At 34.7% G+C, this 18917-nt stretch overlaps 1 protein-coding gene across 1 annotated transcript in view; it reads left to right on the top strand.

Annotated features, from left to right (window-relative positions):
- The window catches only part of FRYL (FRY like transcription coactivator), a 195019-nt gene that overhangs the window by 10267 nt on the left and 165835 nt on the right, over positions 1 to 18917 (top strand). The gene's annotated exons all lie outside the window — the stretch shown is intronic.

The following is an 18917-nucleotide window of genomic DNA, read 5'->3' as shown; positions in this document are numbered from 1 at the left end:
CATATTCAGCTAAAACAAATAGATTTCTTTCCTTTTTCCTTTTTCCATGAAGGGAAAGTAAGGACTGAATTGAAAGACAATGGAAAACCCAAGCTAAACTAGAGAAATTGGGCTGAAGGAAACTAGATTAGTTAAGAGTGAGGTAAAAGATAATTGAACTTTTCTCACTGGATCTCTAGGTATGTTTCAAGAGTAACTTCAAGCAAATTACTTCAGGCATGTTTCAAGGAAGGGGGGTCAATAGCTGTTGAAATTCTATATGTTTAGCCTGAGTATTAACTGGTTTAGTTATGCTAGCAGATCATATTCCTAACTTTTTTGCTTTCCTTTTTAAAATGCTGGTTAAATTATTTTTGGTAATAATGATTCAAGGAGCTATTAGAGGAGATTATTATTGTATAACCTTGAGGAATTTGCTTACCATATTAATGAAAACATTAATGTGGGAGTATACCATTTTATTAAAGAAAAATAGCTTGTGCACTCCCTATTTAATTTGTTAAATTGTATATTCACATAAATTATAGTTCTTCTTTTGTTTTGGTATCTTGCGTGGAAATGACCTTGAAAAGAATTGTAGAATTTAGTTTAAGTATTTATCTTTCTTATGGGTTGGACTTCCAGGAAATAAGTCATTCTGAAGAGTTCCACCTAAAATTGGACCCCCCAAAATGTTGGAGTTCCAGGACGTAGGTTACAGTGTCAACTGTAAAAGAATTCAGGCTGCAAATCAAACAAGGGCATTTAGTTGGATTAAAGAATGGTTCGCTCTCTGGCCTCCTAAGGGAGAGGAGCAACCAGCTGAATAAGGTGAGGGTTTATATAGAGAAAGTTAGAAAAAAGGTACAGGAGAATAGGGCAGAGTATGAAAATTGGATGATTTCTGAGAAGATCTTGCAAATGTTTGGACAATCTCAGAAAAGTCCCTAGGATTGGATTCCAATGAAATCCTTCAGGGAGAGGAAATGACAGCATTATTGGAAGTAGGGCATCAGTGAAGATGCCAAAATAGGTGTTCTTAACCTGGGGTTGGTAAAGTTAAAAATAAATAAATAAATAAACATAGTAAACTGGTGCATGTCATTTTATGTATTTTAAAATACTCCTCTGAGAAGAGGTTCCTAGTCATCTCCAGGGATGCATGATGCAAAAAGGATTGAGAACTCCTCCTTTAAAACATCCTCAAGAAATAGAAAATTCTGTATAGTACAGGATTTCATATAGTATGAAATTGCAGATAACTACTTCCAATTTTGTTCCTACTCCCATTTTTTCTCTTATCTTCACAGTTCCTATCTTTTATCATTTTTGCTAATTTGCAAAATGACTAACCTGAGAAATCAGGTTAATTTGATTTGCTTGTCTTCTGTTATTTGTGACTTGGAGTACTCTTTCATAAAGTTGTTAATGGTTTGCAGTTCTAATTTTGAGAATTAATTGTTAGTTAATGTTTTGTGACTGGGAATGAATTTTGGCTTATATAAATTTCTGTTAGTTGTCTTCACAGTTTTTATATTAAAACCTTGACACATAGATGTTTGAGTTTGTGACATATTCTGATGTCTCTATTTGTTGCATAGATTTCTCCCCCCCCCTCCCAATAATAAAGTGCTTCCCTTCTTATCCTACCGAAAAAAGTAAAATGAGCTACATGGATTTACAAGAGTATTCTTTTGGAGAACTTTTAAAGGAAAAAAATAATATTTTTATACAGATTATTCTCAAAAATTGAATAAGCTTTCTACCAGGTTTCTTCTGTGAAACAAATTAATCCTAATACCTAAACCAGGGAAGGATAATGCAAGAGAAGAGAACTTTAGAACAGTATTGTGAATGAATATTAATTTAAAAATTTAAATAACATTCTTGCAGAGATACAACAGCAGATTATCCAGAAAGGCACTCAATTTGATCGAGTTGAATTTATAATAGAGACACAATAGGAAAACAAATAACCTAATTATTTAAAAAAATATCTCAAACATTTATTGATTACCTCACTACGTGGAAGAAAAGATTTCGACCAAATATATAACTCATTTTGCTAAAAACCCCGCAAAATATAGTCACAGAGAAGTCTTTTTAATATGATTGGAAATGTCTTTGGAAAATCAAAAGCGAATATTATTTGTAAAGGGAACACTAAAATCTTTCCCAGTAAATATAAGATTTAAAACAGAGATTCTCCTTTCCTCACTCTTATTTCAAACACTTCTAGAAATAATAATAATAATAAAAGGGAAGAAAATTAAAGACACAAAAATAGAAAAAAGAAGACAAATGTTTGTTAATGACATGATATTTTATCTAGAAAATCCTATAGTATCTTCAAAGAAACTAATTGAGGTAACATTTTGGTAAAATTGTATGCTACAAGATAAATCGACAGAAATATAACCTAATATATAATAACATACCTAATAGCTGCACATGTATGTATAATAATTATAAAATCCAGAAGACAGTAAGAGAAAGGAAAATCCCGTTTAAAATAATTGCATAATGAATAAAGTTATTTGTCTACATTTAATTATATTCACTAAGTTAATGTTTAATATGTATTCAATTACAATGTACTCATTAAATAATGACATAACTAATTGCAGAAAAATAGTCAATGCTCATGATTAAATTGTGCCAATATTCTAAAAATGACAGTACTACCAAAGTTAATTTGCACTTTTTTATGTTAAACTGGTCAAATTATTTCAGTGACATGTTAGCCAGTCATGTATGTGTGTGTGAGAAACAAGCGAATTCAACAATCCAGTTTTTGATAAGCCTAAAACCATAAATTATTTGGGAGAATTTTTTATTCCTTTTTAGCTTGTAAGAATATTTGAAAGCAATGTGACTTTTATTGCATCTGTGTTAAAATTTCCAGACTATTTTCTTTCATTACTAGTTTAAAAAGGAAAGTAATTTTTTTCTTTTATTATATAAGAAAACTACCTGGGAATGTGTTGGTCTCTAATCATAGAAAGCTGTTTTATTTTTCATGTAATATAAAACTTGATACAAATTAAATTATGCTGTATGCTATGAGAAGAACTACTAGGGTATCATAGGTGTTAGAATACCAGGCCTAGATTCAAGAAGATCTGAGTTAAAATCCAGCTTCAGACACTTAATAGCTGTCTGACCCTGGGCAAGTCACTTAACCTTGATTGCTTCAGTTTCTGCATCTGAAAAATGTACTAGAGAAGAAAATAGCAAAGTACTTAAGTATTTTTGGCAAGAAAATTCCAAATGAGGTAATGAAGAGTTGGGCACAACTAAATAAAAATATATGTGAGATAGATATATTAAGTATTGAAATAAGGAGCAACTTAAGTTGCTACAGACATTGTCAGTGGGAATGATAACTATAGTTTTACGGCATACTTTTTACATACTTCATAGACTCACAACTTCATCAGTGTTGATGTTAATTCAGATTTGGATTGTTCAAATCTGATATAGACAATATTTCATTAGTGCCTGCCTATTCAGCATGGTCTTTGTTCATGATTATTCCTATCATTGGCGACCCATTCAAAGTTACTGCGCTTCAGGAATTTGCCTTTCTTATTTTCTTCTGACAAAAACTGAAGATACTAGGAAAGCATGTGAATTGTACACTGGTTAGCCCTTGCTTTTGTCATGTGACTATCTCATTTTCTTTAACAACATTTTTTTCCTTTGTTTCTTATTTAGAGTTCCTTATCTCTTACATGTTGGAGCATGCTCGTACCCATGATGCATCTTTACATTGCCTCCTTTGTTACATTCATTTTTAATTTGGGGAGAATGATAGAACCATTTAGATCTAGAAGAGAACTTAGAAGACATCTTGTTCAGTCCTCTTATTTCAAATGAGGAAACTGGCTCAAATAGATTAAATGACCTATCTCTGATGACACAGGCAATCAGTGCACAGCTAGGATTGCAACTTGAGTACTTTGACTCCCAAATTCAGTGTCATTTCCACTGCATCATTGAAACTATAGTGATTTATGACTTGTAACCATACAACCCATGATGAATAGCCATATGGTATTTGTCATTAAATGTCACATGAATTTTGAAAAATATTAGTGGCTTATATTTTTCTTTTTTCTTCTTCTTTTAGATGTGGGGCAGGTAGAGACTGCATGTTATCATTTAGGATCTGCATTGAAGAAATAGTTCCAATATTGGGAATTCTCTTTGTTGATGAAATCAGAGATTCTTCACATTAAGTATTTTAGAAATATTTTAGAAGTTTTTCATACTCATATGAGAACATTATTTTTTCCTCCCTTTAGTCATAATGTAAGCATATTCTCATTTCTTTTGCAGTCTTTTCTAAGACTATTGAATTATTTTCAATATTATCATTATCTATAGTAAGATTCCAGTGGGGAAAACATTTTTTTCCCAGCAAAACTTTTTTCTTATTGTGATGTATTGTGATGCATAGTTTATTGACATATATAAATTACTCTGTAATCCATCAATCTTAGAATCTCTGCTCTGGGGCTAAATCATCCCAATTGGAGAATGAATATCACTTAACCCATTATAGCTAGCAGATCTCAGACTTTGCTTCACTTTCCATCCATCCACCCATCCATCCATCCATCCATCCACAAAGAACTACAGCCTACTTGGATATATTGCTCTCCATTCTTATATTGTATGAGTTCTTCCTGAAGCTCTTTTTATTTTTTGTTCTCTGAACAGTAATCAAATAAGCACTGCCATTATGATTGGAAGGGATATGGTAGTTGATTTTCCTGTGGTTCTAACCATGTGACTTCTTGGACCAAAAAATATCTTCATTGGCTGTTCCCTCTCTTTCCTTCATCTCTTCTGATTAGAGTGTAAGCTCCTTGATGACAGGAACTGTTATTATTGTAGACAGGGACTGTTATTATTGTATCACTGATGCTTGCTCTGGTATCTGACATTTAATAGGTGCCTAATAGGTACTTTAAAAAATTCTTTTTTTCATCCAAACCACTGTTTTATGCATTTAAAGACATAAATTGGGGGTTGAAGAGTTGAATTAAGCTGTATTTGAGCTCATCTTTATATCTTCTGTTCTCTTAAGGAGCATTTTGGAGATTATGAATTGTGGTAATCTATTAGGTGCACACAAACATTTTTTCCTTGTATTATTTTTATCTTTAGTGTTATTTGCTAGTTTGAGGTTTTTTGAAATAATATTACTTAATTATATAAATGGATCTGTCTCCTTCTCAATGGCTCTGTTCCTTTAACCTTTTCATGCTTGTCTGTTTTTTGCACCTCTTCCTTAGGTTTTCTGCTCAGAAGCTTTTTCACTTCCATTTGAAATCATGATCCACATGAGCTGTTTGCTCTTCATAAGAATTAGAATAAGCTCATTTTAAAATTAATATTTCTTTAATGGCATCCTTTACCCACTTCTTCTAGCTCATTGCCTTGTCTGTAATGTTTTATAGATTGCTTATAGCTACCATACACCTTTTTTTGTCCTCTGGGGACTTTACAATTTCACTTTTCCCCAATGTATTCCATGACCCATAACCATATAGGAACATGGGGGAATATTTATATTAAAAATAAGATCTTTATTGTCTGGAGAAGTTTGGAGTCAGTAAAAGAACTTTGCATTTTTCCAATTGCATTCTCTACCTATCACCTCCTGTTCAGTTCGGAGCCCAATTCATTCATTTGTACAGTAGTATGAGTAATTGTGTTTTCTGTTTCTTTCCTATTTCCTTATCCTAGTCTTATGATGTTTTTCTGTTACTTTGTTGGATTAGCTTTGCTAGATTTAAAGAGTTTTGTATTCTTTCTTACTATAATTGCAGTTTGGATAGACTGAAACAGGTGGATATTGGAACCTAGCTTTTATGGTCTCTTGTCAATGGAAATCTAATACACTTTCCCCTCAAGCGAGGGTTGATGAAAACATTAGTGATCAAACTAGTCAAATTAAAGAGTTGCAAAATTGATAAGCAGTGAGGTCTCATTTTCAGTTGTAATCAGGGTCACTGTTTAAGCAGAGGTACCGTATATTCAGGTGATGGAATGAGTTGGCATCTCTGGAGAACTTCAGTTCCAGCCTCTGGCATTCATTGTTTGCCTCTAGGCTTAGGCTCTGAGCTTTTTTTTTTTTTTTTAATCTGTGAACTGAAGATAAAAATGCCTATGTCCAGACTTTATGGGGATGTAATGTTCCAGTAAGGTAACATATGTAAAGTGTTCTACTAGTCTTATAGCAGGCTGTCAGTTGTTATGAAAATAGTGTTCTAAGTTACTCTAAACTTTCTTGGAGCAAAAGTCTTCCATATGGATATATGGTACTGAAGGACTAAAGAATACTTTATGTAACAGAATATCGCAAAGTCAGATAAAATGAGTAGTGAATCAGCAAGCATTTGGAAAGATCCTTTTTGTGTATGGGATGTTGAAGAGCTTAAATTCTACTAAGGTAGAATTTAATAGAAGCTTGGCAACAAGCTTTTATTTGTTAAGCACTTATTGTGTCAGGCAGTGTTCATTGGGAATACAAATACGAGCAAAATATTTTGGGAGGCGCAATCCAGTCAGAAAAACAACAACAACAACAACAAAACAAAGGGAAGGATTATACTTGTAGTGTATAAATTCTAGAGCTGGAGTAAATTTAAGAGAATGAAGAGACTTCTGGGTCATGGTTAGAAGTTTAGGGTACAGTGAGGAGAGGAATGATGTCTGTTTATGTGTGCATACATTCATGTGTACATATCAACATAAATAGGTTAGGTGATTAATTAGAGAGTTGTTACAGAGAATGCACACTAGAAATTGAGGGGAAATCAGGGAAAGATTAATGTAGAAAGTTAAGCTTAAATAGCATCTTAAAGGGAGTTTGGGATTCTCTTAGGTAGAAGTGAGGATGAGTACCTTGCAGGAGTGGGGAGTAGCCAAAGGATAGAGACAAGATATCAAGTACTTGATTCAAGGAACAAAGAAAAGTCAATTTTGGATGGACTGCAGAGTATGGGAAAGGGAATAATGGATGAGAATGGAAAGATAATTGAGGCCAAAGTGTAGAGTGGCCTTTGAAAACTAGAAGAGATTATATTTGAGACTGTCAATCAGAAGTGTCAATTTTCAGTCAGCAAAATTCAGAGGTCAGAATGAGATTAAAATGTAATTGGGAAATGTTCAACAAAATAAATAAAAATACAATATATAGGTAATGTTAATTTGTGGTTTTCTAAGCTGACAGGTGGCCTGTAGGGATCCATTTCTATTTGAGCTTGAGCTACTCCTATAGATAGTTGAGAAAAGAGCCGTTGGAATTTATTGAATAGGGGGTTTAATATAGTTAAACCTGCTTTTCAGAAATATTGCTTTGAGACCTACATGAAAAGTGGCTTATAATGGGGAGAAATCTGAGCTAGAGAGACTAGTTGGGAAGCCGTTGAATAGTCCAAGTGAGAAGGCTGGCTTTGTAAGAGGAGAAATGAGCTGAATGCAAGAGATCTTGTTGAGATAGAAATTGCAAAATTTAATAAGTTATTGAAAGTATGGGGTGAGAAAGAGTGAGATGATAATGGCATGGAGATTGTGAACCTGGGATCCTAAATAGGTTCTATCATTGGTAGTAGTCTTGCAGAAATGGGAAAATTCCATAAGATAGATAGAGATTATGAATTCATGCGTCTCTAGGATATCAGTCAGTGAGTTAGTGTTCACTGAATCAGACAGTGAACTAATTGCTGGGGACATAGAGAAAGGCAGAAGACAGTTCTCCTCTGAAGGAAGTCACAACATGAAACAACATTATGTACAAACAAGATAAACTGAGGGCAGACCCTCAGATTCAGGAGGACTGAGAGAGTGGGACTTCTGCTGAGATTAGAGGCCCAACCAGGAGGGAGAGATGAGGATGGAGAGAATTCAGACATGGGGACGAACCAGTGAAATGCTCAGGAGTCAGAAAGCGCTGGAGTGGGAGTATGTACGGAGACCAATGTTACTAGATCTCAGAGTAGAAAGAGGAATGAGGAGCAAGAAAAGTACAAAGCTGTGAAAGGAAGGGCTTTGAAAGCCAAATAGAGATTTTATATTTGATCCTGGAGACAAGAAGGAGACATTGGAATTGGTTGTATAGGCAGTTGATATGGTTGGATGTTAAGTCCGGGCTAGCTTCCTGGAGGCCTCAGGATCAGCCAGAGTCAGGATAAGTAAAAGTCCTTGTCTTTAGGAGGGAAGCAGGCAAACTGCCAGGAGTTTTGCCAAAGATCTCTTCTCGATTCTGGAGTCCAGAATTTCTACCTTTCTCCTCTTCATCCTGCCACCAAGTGAGTCTCTGGCCTCTGTCACCCCACCCTCTAATCCTTGCCTACAATTATCTTAAGACCAAACATATGCTAATAGTCATTGTCTCATATCAAATAGGTAATTAGCCTTAAGTGCTTGGTTGTCTGATTCAAATACACCCTTTCATAGTTTCAGCCTTTTACTTTGGATCTGGATTTTATGATAAGTTTGACAGCTGAGTGGATGATGGATTGGAGTAGGGAGAGATTTGAAACCAGGAGACTAACTAGCAGGTTATCATAAAAGTCAGAATACGTAATGATCTTGGTCTGTACTGGGGCCCTGGCTGTGTCAGGAGAGAAGAGAGGGCATGTATGAGAAACGTGATGGAGAGTGAAACATTGGCAGTAAGTCTGGGTGATGGTGAATGTGGTGCTGTCCTTGGCAGTAATGCGAAGTTGAGAGAGAGGGCAGGGCTGAACAAGTAGAGATGATAAATGAAATGATATGAAATAGTATGGAGGGGGCAGCTGGGGGTGCAGTGGATACAGCAGCATTCTTGGAGTCAGGAGGACTTGAGGTCAAATGTGGCTTCAGATACTTGAGGCTAGCTGTGTGACTCTGAGCAAGTCACAACCCTGATTGCCTTGTCCCTCAAAAAAGATGTATGGAGAGAGAAGAAAAAAGGGGCCCAGGATAGAGCCTTGTGGGAGACCCCCCCTCTTTTTACTTGGTATGATGTTGATGAAGATCAAGCAAAAGAGATTGAGTATGAGAAAACACGATGGCAGAGTAACACCATAAGAGAGTAGTATCACTAAAGCCTACAGAGAAGGGAGTATAAGTGAGAAGATAGTTATGAATGGGGACACAGGATGCAAAGATCAAGCATAAGGATTGAGAAAGGACTATTAGATTTGACAAGGAAGCTGTCATTTTCAATTGAACAATTTCAATTGAATGATAAATTAAGAAGAGAGTAAAAGGAAAGAAGTGGAGGTGGTTATTGTAGGACTCCTTTTCAAAGAGTTTAGCTCAAAAGGAAGGAGAGATATGGGATAGTGAGGATAGATGAGTTTTTTGAATATTTTTAGACTACAAAGAAACAACCAATAGACTGAAAGATTGAAGGTAAGTGAGAGTTGGGATGACAGAGAAGATAGGATAAATGATTGTGTATGTTTGTCTTAGAAGGAGATTGTCTTCAGATGAGATAGGCATGAACATGGAGATAATGACAAATTATGAGATGAGCAACAACAGAGAAGAGGGAGCTCTTGGCAAATGACATTAATTTTTTTTTTTTTAGTCAAATATGGTTTTCAGTTATGAGAGTTAGGGGAAAGGAAATCTGTGGGAGTTTTGAAAAAAGGTAACCATTAAGTAAGCAGTTGGTGATCTGGAATTAAGTCCAAGTTATACAAAGCTGTAATCCATCTTTTAATAAAGATGATAATTCAAACATTGGGTGCTGAAAAAAAATCAATGGAAAGAGAGTGTGTATATATATATGGAAAAATGCCCAGGATAAAACTTTTGGGTCTGTGGTAAGGATGATGAGGAGTGATCAGACACTCAGAGAACCAAGAGAAAGCACTCAGAAAACCTGGCTTAGAGACCCTGGTTTAAACACATGTAACACCTTTACTTCATCTCTATTTATGTTTTGCTATTACTAACAATACTATACCTCTAAAAAGTTTGAAGCACTGATAGCCTTCTAAATCAGTAACCTTAGGCCTGAACATTTATGAAGTACAAAACTACTTATAACCCTTGAGTCTCAGTTTCCTCATGTATAATGGGGATCATGATATTTGTAATGTGTACTTCATTATTTTGTCATAAGGATTAAAAGTATTTTGTTAACTTTAAAGTTTGCATAAATACCCTCATTATAGTTGTTAGGAAATCCTTCCAGAGATTTTAACTGTTAAAGGACGTGGAAAACTGAGTTCTAGCTTCTCAAAAATTTATTAAGCTCTCCTTCCCCCCCCCCCTTTTTTTTTTCTTTTTATTGGCCATTTTCTTATGTGACTACTGATTTAGGGCACAATATGAGGTCACTTTATCAGAACATAAAAAAGGCTTCCATAAAATTCTTTGAAATAGTTGAAATTCTGGGGAAATGAAGCTTGAGGATAAAATTTAGAGAAATTTTATAATAGCAGAATCTCAAACCCTAATTTTTATTAAATGTAAAATAAGTCAGAAGCAGATCCTACATCTAATATAATTGGTAATGCTTAAGAAGACTCTTCTGTTATGCCACAGTTCTCTTTTATTGTCCTGACTCATTTTCTCCAATTATCTTGACTCAGTTTCTCTGCTTCTCAGTCCTGCAAAACCTCTCCTCCCTCTTTATCAGAATACTTGATAAGGATAAAAGATCTTATGTTTTAGAATATCAGAATGCCTCTCCCCATCCCAAGCTACCAGAATGTCAGATACTGTCTTATCAAGATGCCTTTCCCCATCTCCAGGGTTCCTCCTCCCATACCTCTCCTTACTCTGTCAGAACCGGATTATCAATCCCATTCCTGCTCTCAGCACCAACTCCACCCCTGCCTCAGTCTACCCCCTGAGTCTGAACATGTGTATATAGGTCATTGAGAACTCTCATTGTTGACTGGATTCTTGGAGATAATAGTCTCATTCAGCCCTCATCCAAACCATGGATCCATTTGATCCCACTAAATCTCTCCCATTTATAAATTATTAAATACTCTCTAATCTCTATCTTGCCTCAGTTTCTCCAGCATTACAGTTCTGCTACATAGTTATAGGTTATAGTTATGCCTACATAACTATATAACTATCTTTGAACAAATAAAAGAACTACAATGACTTGGATTTGAGATTAGATTTGCTATGCTTGCCCCCTACCCCCTGGGGGCATTCCTAAAAGTCATGAGTAAAAATTGCCAATGCAAAATTGGACTTGATGGAAGGAAAAACCTGAAATTTGAGGAAGGCCTGGAAGGAATGGGCCACAGAAGGAGGTCATGGGTTCCTCTGCATTCACTGGAGGTATCTCAGAAGCCTCCGTATTAGGATGTAGATGAAATTATTAATGATTCACAGCTGGACTAGATCCTTTCCTGAGATCCCTTCCAGATCTGCATTTCTGATTTTGACTAGATGTCCTTTAAAGCCCTTTCTAGCTCCATATTTTATAAACTTTTAAAATGTATATTAAAAAACAACTACCAAAACAACTACCATTCACTGTGAATGGGAATTTTGTTTTTGTTTTTTAAGAGAACTGGGAATATCTTAACAGACTAAAAATAAGACTATATCCTAACATGGATGAATCCCCTCCCTCTTCCCTTCTATTTTCCTCTTTCCCTCTCTCCCTTTTCTCTTTTCCTCCCAGAGTTGGGATGCAAATTGTAGCTCTTGTACTCTTTATCTTCTCGGGAGTTAATTGCCTTGAACTTGACTGGTTAGTTTGGTTTTTTAAACCTATTACACTGTTTGCTTTTTAGCTATAGGAGAAGGAAGGAAGAGCTACTCTGAATCTCTTGCATGTATACAAAGGATATAGTAGTGAATGCTGGCTTTTGGGAAGTATTTCCTGATCTGGTGGGCTTGGATCTGCTCTGGATTTTTATTCTCAGTTTTGCATCCTTTTGAAGAATGAGAAAAGAGTTAGTCCATCATAAAATATAAAACTGAGCAAACCCCCCCCCCCAAAAAAAAACAAAAAAACCCAAAAAACGGGTAATTAATGGGCAGGTAGGTGGTACAGTGGCCAGAGTGCCTGGCCTGAAGTCAGGAAGATTTATCTCTCTATGTTCAACTTTGGCCTTAGACACTTAAGCTGTACCTGTGTGACCCTGAGTGGGTCACTTAACCATGATTGTTGCATTTTCCTCATCTGTAAAGTGAACTGGAGAAGGAAATGACAAAGCACTTCAGTATCTTTGCCAAGAAAAATTCCAAATGGGGTCATGACTGAAAAATGACTAAACAGTTTAAAAAACATTCAGAATACAGTGATACTTGATTTTCTAGAAGGTTCTTCCAAAATTGTGTTGTGTTGTGTGTGTGTGTGTGTGTAATTGTTAATAAGTTTATGGAATAAGTGATGAAAGACTGAGAAGAATTGCAAAGGGGATAATCATATATATATAAACGAAGCATTCATTGCATGTAAGTTTTAAAGTAAACTAGAAAATGTAGTTTGTCATTTCAGTGTCAGTTTTTTGGGTTTTTTTAAATTCCATCTCATGGAAACAATGGGTATGGATGCTATATCAAATTGATACTTTTTAAAAGTGCTGATTAAGTCTTTTTAAACAATAATTTTTTTTTTTTTTTACTTCAAAGAGAGAAAAAAAGGGGAAAAAAGTTCAGGAAAACTGATCAACATCAAAGAAAAAAATCTGATGTTATATGCAATGATCTACACATGTGGCACTCTCCATCCAGACTTCAGCAAAGGAAGAAAGTGAAAATGTCTTTATATTATCTCTTAATTGTGGCCCAGCGTGTTCTTTGCAATTTTAAGACATTTAGGTGGGTTTTTTTTTTTTTGATCATTTCTTCCTGTTTACATTGCTATGTACTCATGCTATTTTCCTGTGTATATTGTTTTTCTTTCACTTAGAGTTCATGTAAATCTGTGCTCTTTTTATATTCATCATACTTATCTGTTCTTACAGCACAGTAAAAATCTTTTATATATTTTATAACTACAGTCTGTTTATCTACTTCCTAGTGGACATCTACTTTGTTTCTAATTTTTTGTTATCTATAACTTTTTTTTGTGTACGGATCCCCTTTTGGCAATGGCTTTTTTTGGATTGTCTGCCTAACAGTGGAGTGGAATCTCTGAATCAGTTTTAGAGCATGAGCAGTTTACTTGGTTTATTTGTTTATATTCACATTGCTTTCCAGAATGGTTTTACCAATCCACAGCTCTACCAACAATGTCTCTGTTTTCTCAACCTTCCAACATTGACTGGTCTTATCTTTTAATTTGTCTGCAAGTTTATTGGGTATCAGAGTTGTTTCATGTCTCTTATTAGTCATTGGAACATTCCTTTATGAGATTACTAGCAGTATTTAATTGATTGAGAACTGTGTGTGCATGTCATATTCTTTGCTTCTCTTTTGAAGTATAACTTTTGGTCTTAGATATTTCTGTTATTGATATTTTGAGATACCAAATCTTTATTAAAGATTCTTGAAATATATTTTTTTCTTTCTCCTTAGTCTGCTGTTTCCCTTTTGACTAAAGGGAAGCTCCATGTAGTTAATGTAGAGCAGAAATACAACTAAAGAATTATAGCTTTATTTTTGGGAAAGATCTTAAACATTAGTAGTAAGGCACTAAAAGGGAACGAATAGCGGATAAAGTCAATAAGGACCTTGAGTTTAAGTTTGGCTTCACTTAACGTACTACATGTCTGGTCTGGATATGTCATTTAAATGACCTGTGCCTCCCTCATACCAAATCCAACATACTATCTCTTCCTTCTTTGTTGGATGTTGAACTTTTACTGGGATTCATAGCTGGGTAATGACTTGAACTTTTTTGTATGTGTGTGGAGTAATGTTGTCAGGCATAAGGAAAGCCATTTGTAAAAGGCAATGAAAATGAACATCTTTTTTTTCTGAGCAATAAAATTTCACGTAAACAAAGATTCTCTTTTTTACTTCTCTTTTATAGTGTCTAGTCCAGTGAAAGGGCAGAATCAGGCTTATCTTTTTACACAGAGAACCTTTAAAGTCTTTTAAATTGAATAGTGATTAGTTATTACTTGATATTTCAAATAAAAGTTTTTTTAAAAATCATTTTGAGTAAAGTAACTATCTTTTAAAGTTGTAATTTATTATATAAAGAGAACTATCTTTTAAAGTTGTAATAGTTATATATTTCTGAGTTTGTATTGCAGTTAGTAAAGGAGACATCCAAGACATTAAGTTACAAGAGACAGGAAAAAACTTTGCACTGAGCTGAGCAGTTGTAGAGAGCCGAGAGAAGCTGAGAGCATCCATGTTCATTACATCATCTTCTCATTCCATTAGCCAGCATTATCTTTAGTGGATTTAGTGAGATGACGTACTCTGCATCATCACAAGCATGCTGAGAAGTCAGTGCTTCTTGACCGGTCTGTGGAGCTGTGGAAGGAATGTCCTACTAAAGACCAGCCAGAGGAATAGCTTTTCTAAACTGGGATCTGTGTGGAATCAAATGCCACTGTTTTGCCCAACTGTCTGAGGAGGAGACCTGCTTGAAAATCTCGTGCCAGTTGCTAATTCATTTTTATTCTTAAGCAATTCGATCTGAAATTAGTTGAAGTTGGCAGGGCAGAACTCCACCCTGTTATGTTTACTAACTACGGGGACTCTTCTGAAAGGCACTTCAGAAACTGCTTCTTCCAACTACTAACAAAATAGCCAATAGAAGCCAGTCTCTGCAGTTTATGTCTCTGCATAAGTAAAGGTGAGGATGTCCTTCAGGGCACTTATCATAAAGTTGTAAGCTTTTATTCTTCCTGGATAGTCATCTGCATTCAGCAGTGTTTCTACTATACTTGTGCGTCATTCAGAGACTGCATGGTAATGAAGCAGCGAGACTGTGGGCCAAAACTCTGCTGCCTGTGAGCAAAGAAGGGACTAACAATTTGACAAGCCAGACCAACAAATCTATTGCTGCTGCTGCTGCTGCTGCTGGAGCTGACTGAGACATAATGTTGAGCCTACAAGATTCTGTGTTTTTTGAAATTAGCATAAAGTCCCTGTTAAAGTCTTGGAGCAGTAGCTGTAAGTATATGTGCTTCTTACTGAGATTGATGTTTTGGTGCCATCATTACTATTTTTTGCATGCTAATGATATAAACCAACAAATTTGGAATAAAAGCTGGTGAAAAAAGTGATCATTTTTTTTCATGAGGAATATTATTGAAACTTGATATATTATGGAAAACACATTCTGGTCTTCTTATATAGCTACATGCTGTCTTAGAGAGGAGACCTTCAGTATGTGAAAAGTTAAGTTTCTTTTATTTAAAAAGAGGTGCCTTTTAATTACTTTCTTTCTGGCAAAGTTCTTTGTAAGCTTGGGCCAAAAGCAAAGGAGATTTAAAAAAAGGTAACAGACCCAATGGGTCTCTGCAGAGTTATCTGATACTGGTACTATTCCATAGTTCGGTCAGCACTAAATGTTCTTTAGAAATAAAATCAGTTATGTGCAGGAATTGAATAATTATTATAATAACCATAACTTTTTTCTTCCATTTCATAAGGTAGAAAATATCGTCTAGCTATGGATGGCAGATTTAAGATAGATTTATTTTTATGAATAAAACTATACTTTTCATTTAATTCAATAAAGGCAATATCACTTAAATGACTATCTTGTTCTTAGATTAATCAATTATGGGTGTTTCAGAGATCTTGATTAACTGTATTTTTGCTTAGTATTTATGCTAATACCTTCAAATAGAGCTTTTCCTCTCGGGTACTTTACATGTACTCAAAAGTTATTTCTAGGGTTATTTATTTATTTCTGGAATACTCCGTACATCCTTTTGAAGTAGATAGAGGTTAATATTATTAATATCTACTTTGCATGGAGAAAATGGAGGTATAAAAATATTAAATGACTTTTCCAAGGTCACTCAGTGGCAGAGAGCTCAAGTGAGAACCCTGTTCTCTTCACTTCCAACTAAGCAGCATGTGACTGGGTTAATAAATGGAATATTATTGAATTTAAAATGGATTTCCCTCTTTAGTTTAACTTGGGGCCAATCTGTTTCTTTAGAGCAGCTTTGTATTATAAACAAATAATATAAAAGATCAAATGCTCACATGGGAAAAATCCTAAACTCCCCATATTGTCAGTTTAATTAAAGCTTATTCGGTATTCTGAGGAGTTCTACTTACATATTTATTGGGGATATTTTGAAAACACCATTTTGTAAATCTTTGACCTATTCCTCTATTTTTCATATGATGGTTGTCATACTGATTATTACCCAGTATTGGTTTAGTTCAGAGAAAGTTTCAAGAGGTAATTAAGAATGACTTTAGTTTCCTCAGACTTTTTTTTTTAAAACTATATCAGTCCATAATGAGAACATTAAATTAAAATTGATAGAAATGTTAAGAAAAGTGGAGAAACTTCTTGACCAAATATTTTCATTCAAAGACTGTTAACTTTCTTTTTAGAAGATACATTGAAATGGGACCCACATTTTATGAAAGTAAACTTATCCTCCACAGTATTTAAAAATGATTTTGAATTTTATTTTTACATTCAGTGCAGAAATAAGAGTCAGGTCAAATCAAGTTAAGAAAGCACTTACTAAATGCCTGCTAAAATGCTAAACTGGGAGGGGATACAAAGATAGGGAAAAAACCAAAAACCAAACCCAGTCTACTTTCAAGGAGCTCAGTATATAAGGGATGCAAGTTAGCATGGTTGTTTTCTTTCCAGCACATACTGGACAGCTGACCCTGAGCATGTCACATAGCCTCTTACCTTGATGGGCAACCTTCAAAAACTAAAATTGCGGGGCAGAAGATATCTATCAATGGAGAAGATGTCCTCCTAGGGAGTTGTTGTTACTGGTGATTTCCAAACATGTCAGGAAATCCCAGTAAGGAAAAAATTTTTTCAGCATACACTTGATAGGTTTGTAATTACTTACAGTGTGTGTGTGTGTGTGTGTGTGTGTGTGTGTGTGTGTGTGTGTGTGTAATTGCTGTCATACTAATTATTAAGCACAAATAGAAAATGTAAAAGCCTTAAATGAAGATGAAATATTTCATTCTATAATCAGAAGGAAGCCACTGAAAACTTTGGGAAGGGAGGTGACATGGTCATACTTGCAATTTAGGAAAATTCTTTTGGCATCTTTGTGGAGAATGGGAAAGGAGAAAAGACCTGAGCCAGAGAGACCAAGCAGAAGGCTATTAGAGTAGTCCCAGCAAGCACTAGGGTGTTTAATGCTCTATGAAGAGAGAAAAGGGGAAAGGATGTGAGAGGCCTTGTAGCAATGAAATCTATACAATGTTGCAGCTGTTTGAATATTGGGTGGGTAGAAGGGAGGAGGTGAAAATGACCTCAAAGTTGTGGACCTGAGTACTTTAAGTCATGGTGGTGACTTTGACCATCATAGGGAAGTGTGGAAGATAAGTAGCAGTTTTGCAGGAAACAAAATAATGATATCTGTCTACACATGTCTACACATTCTGAGAAACTAACTCAGAGAGAGTTAGATGGTTGAGCAGATAGAGCACTGAGCTTGGAGGCAGGAAAATGTGAGTTCAAATCCAGGTTGTAATTATGAAGGAGACAAATTTGATGACTGGCTATTAATAGGGAAATGCAATACATTTTCCTGTCTTGCCTTTTGGTCAATGATATACATTGGAGATCAGGCCATGGTAAACGTAAGGTAACATGTTGCTTTACACCAGTGAAACCACAGATTCATTCTTATCACAATTCTTTTATGTAGATATTTTATTTTCTCTTTTTTGTTTTATGATTGTTTGAATATTCCTAAATGTATTATTTACTTTCTATAAGATTATTGAAAACATCCATAACATAATAATAGCAACAATTTATATAGCTCTTTAAAGTTTACAGAGCATTTGACATTCAGTATCTCAGTTGATCCTTAAAGCATCCCTGTGAGAAGTTATCCCTATTCTATGGCTGAGCAAACTGGGAAGATTAAGGATCCCTCAGATCTGAGGCAGGATCTGAATTCATAGCTTCTTAATTTCAAGTCTAACACTATATTATGCATCGTTATATATTAATTTATGCTACTTCCAAGTCTCAGTTTATTTAACATTTTGAAAATAAGTGAGTCATAACAGATTGTGATAGACCTTACTTAGAGTCTTTTATTTTAGGTAGCAAATTATAATAATTTATTTTGGGAGTCTCTTTTGTACTTAAACATGTTTATGTATCCACTTTCTAATTATTATTATTTAAAATTTTTTTTCTTTTTATTTTCACAACATGCATGGATAATTTTTCAACATTGACCCTTGCAAAACCTTGTGTTCCAATTTTTTTACTTTCTAATTGTTCACTTCCTAAAAGCAAATTAGCTCTTTTAGGTTTTCAGGTAATGTTGAAAGAAAGATAATTAATTATAAACTTTTTATAATAGCCAACAGACCAATGACCAGATTTTATTTTTCCTGTAAAATAAGTGAACATTACCTTTTCTGATGTTTCCCCTTTTCTCCATTTAATTGCAATTTTTTATTTGTAAATAAACATTTGATATCTTTTAAATTCCAAACCAATTACAATTTTCAGTATTTCTAAGGAGTAAATATTTTGAAATAAACATTGAATAAGTAGCTTACCCTTTGTAGAATGACAAACCTTGTATAATGCATTGTGAGAGAGAAAGAAATGTGAAACATGGAATTTTTCCTTCAAAAAGCTTGATAAATTAAATAAATATAGAACTACTAGGCAGCTCTAGATTAAGACATTTAGGGTATGGGCACATGATCTCAGAGTAGAAATAATTCTCTGGATTGAAATGTTAAATATAGACATTAAGTGCCTATTCCAATCCATATACTCTACTTTTACTTGGAGGATAGAAAGACAAAAAATTATAGTCCTGCCTCTAAAAGAGCTTATCTAATACAGAGTGAGG

Source organism: Antechinus flavipes, chromosome 6 (assembly GCF_016432865.1).
Source record: "Antechinus flavipes isolate AdamAnt ecotype Samford, QLD, Australia chromosome 6, AdamAnt_v2, whole genome shotgun sequence".
NCBI lineage: Eukaryota > Metazoa > Chordata > Mammalia > Dasyuromorphia > Dasyuridae > Antechinus > Antechinus flavipes.
This window is presented reverse-complemented; position numbering and strand designations above follow the sequence as displayed.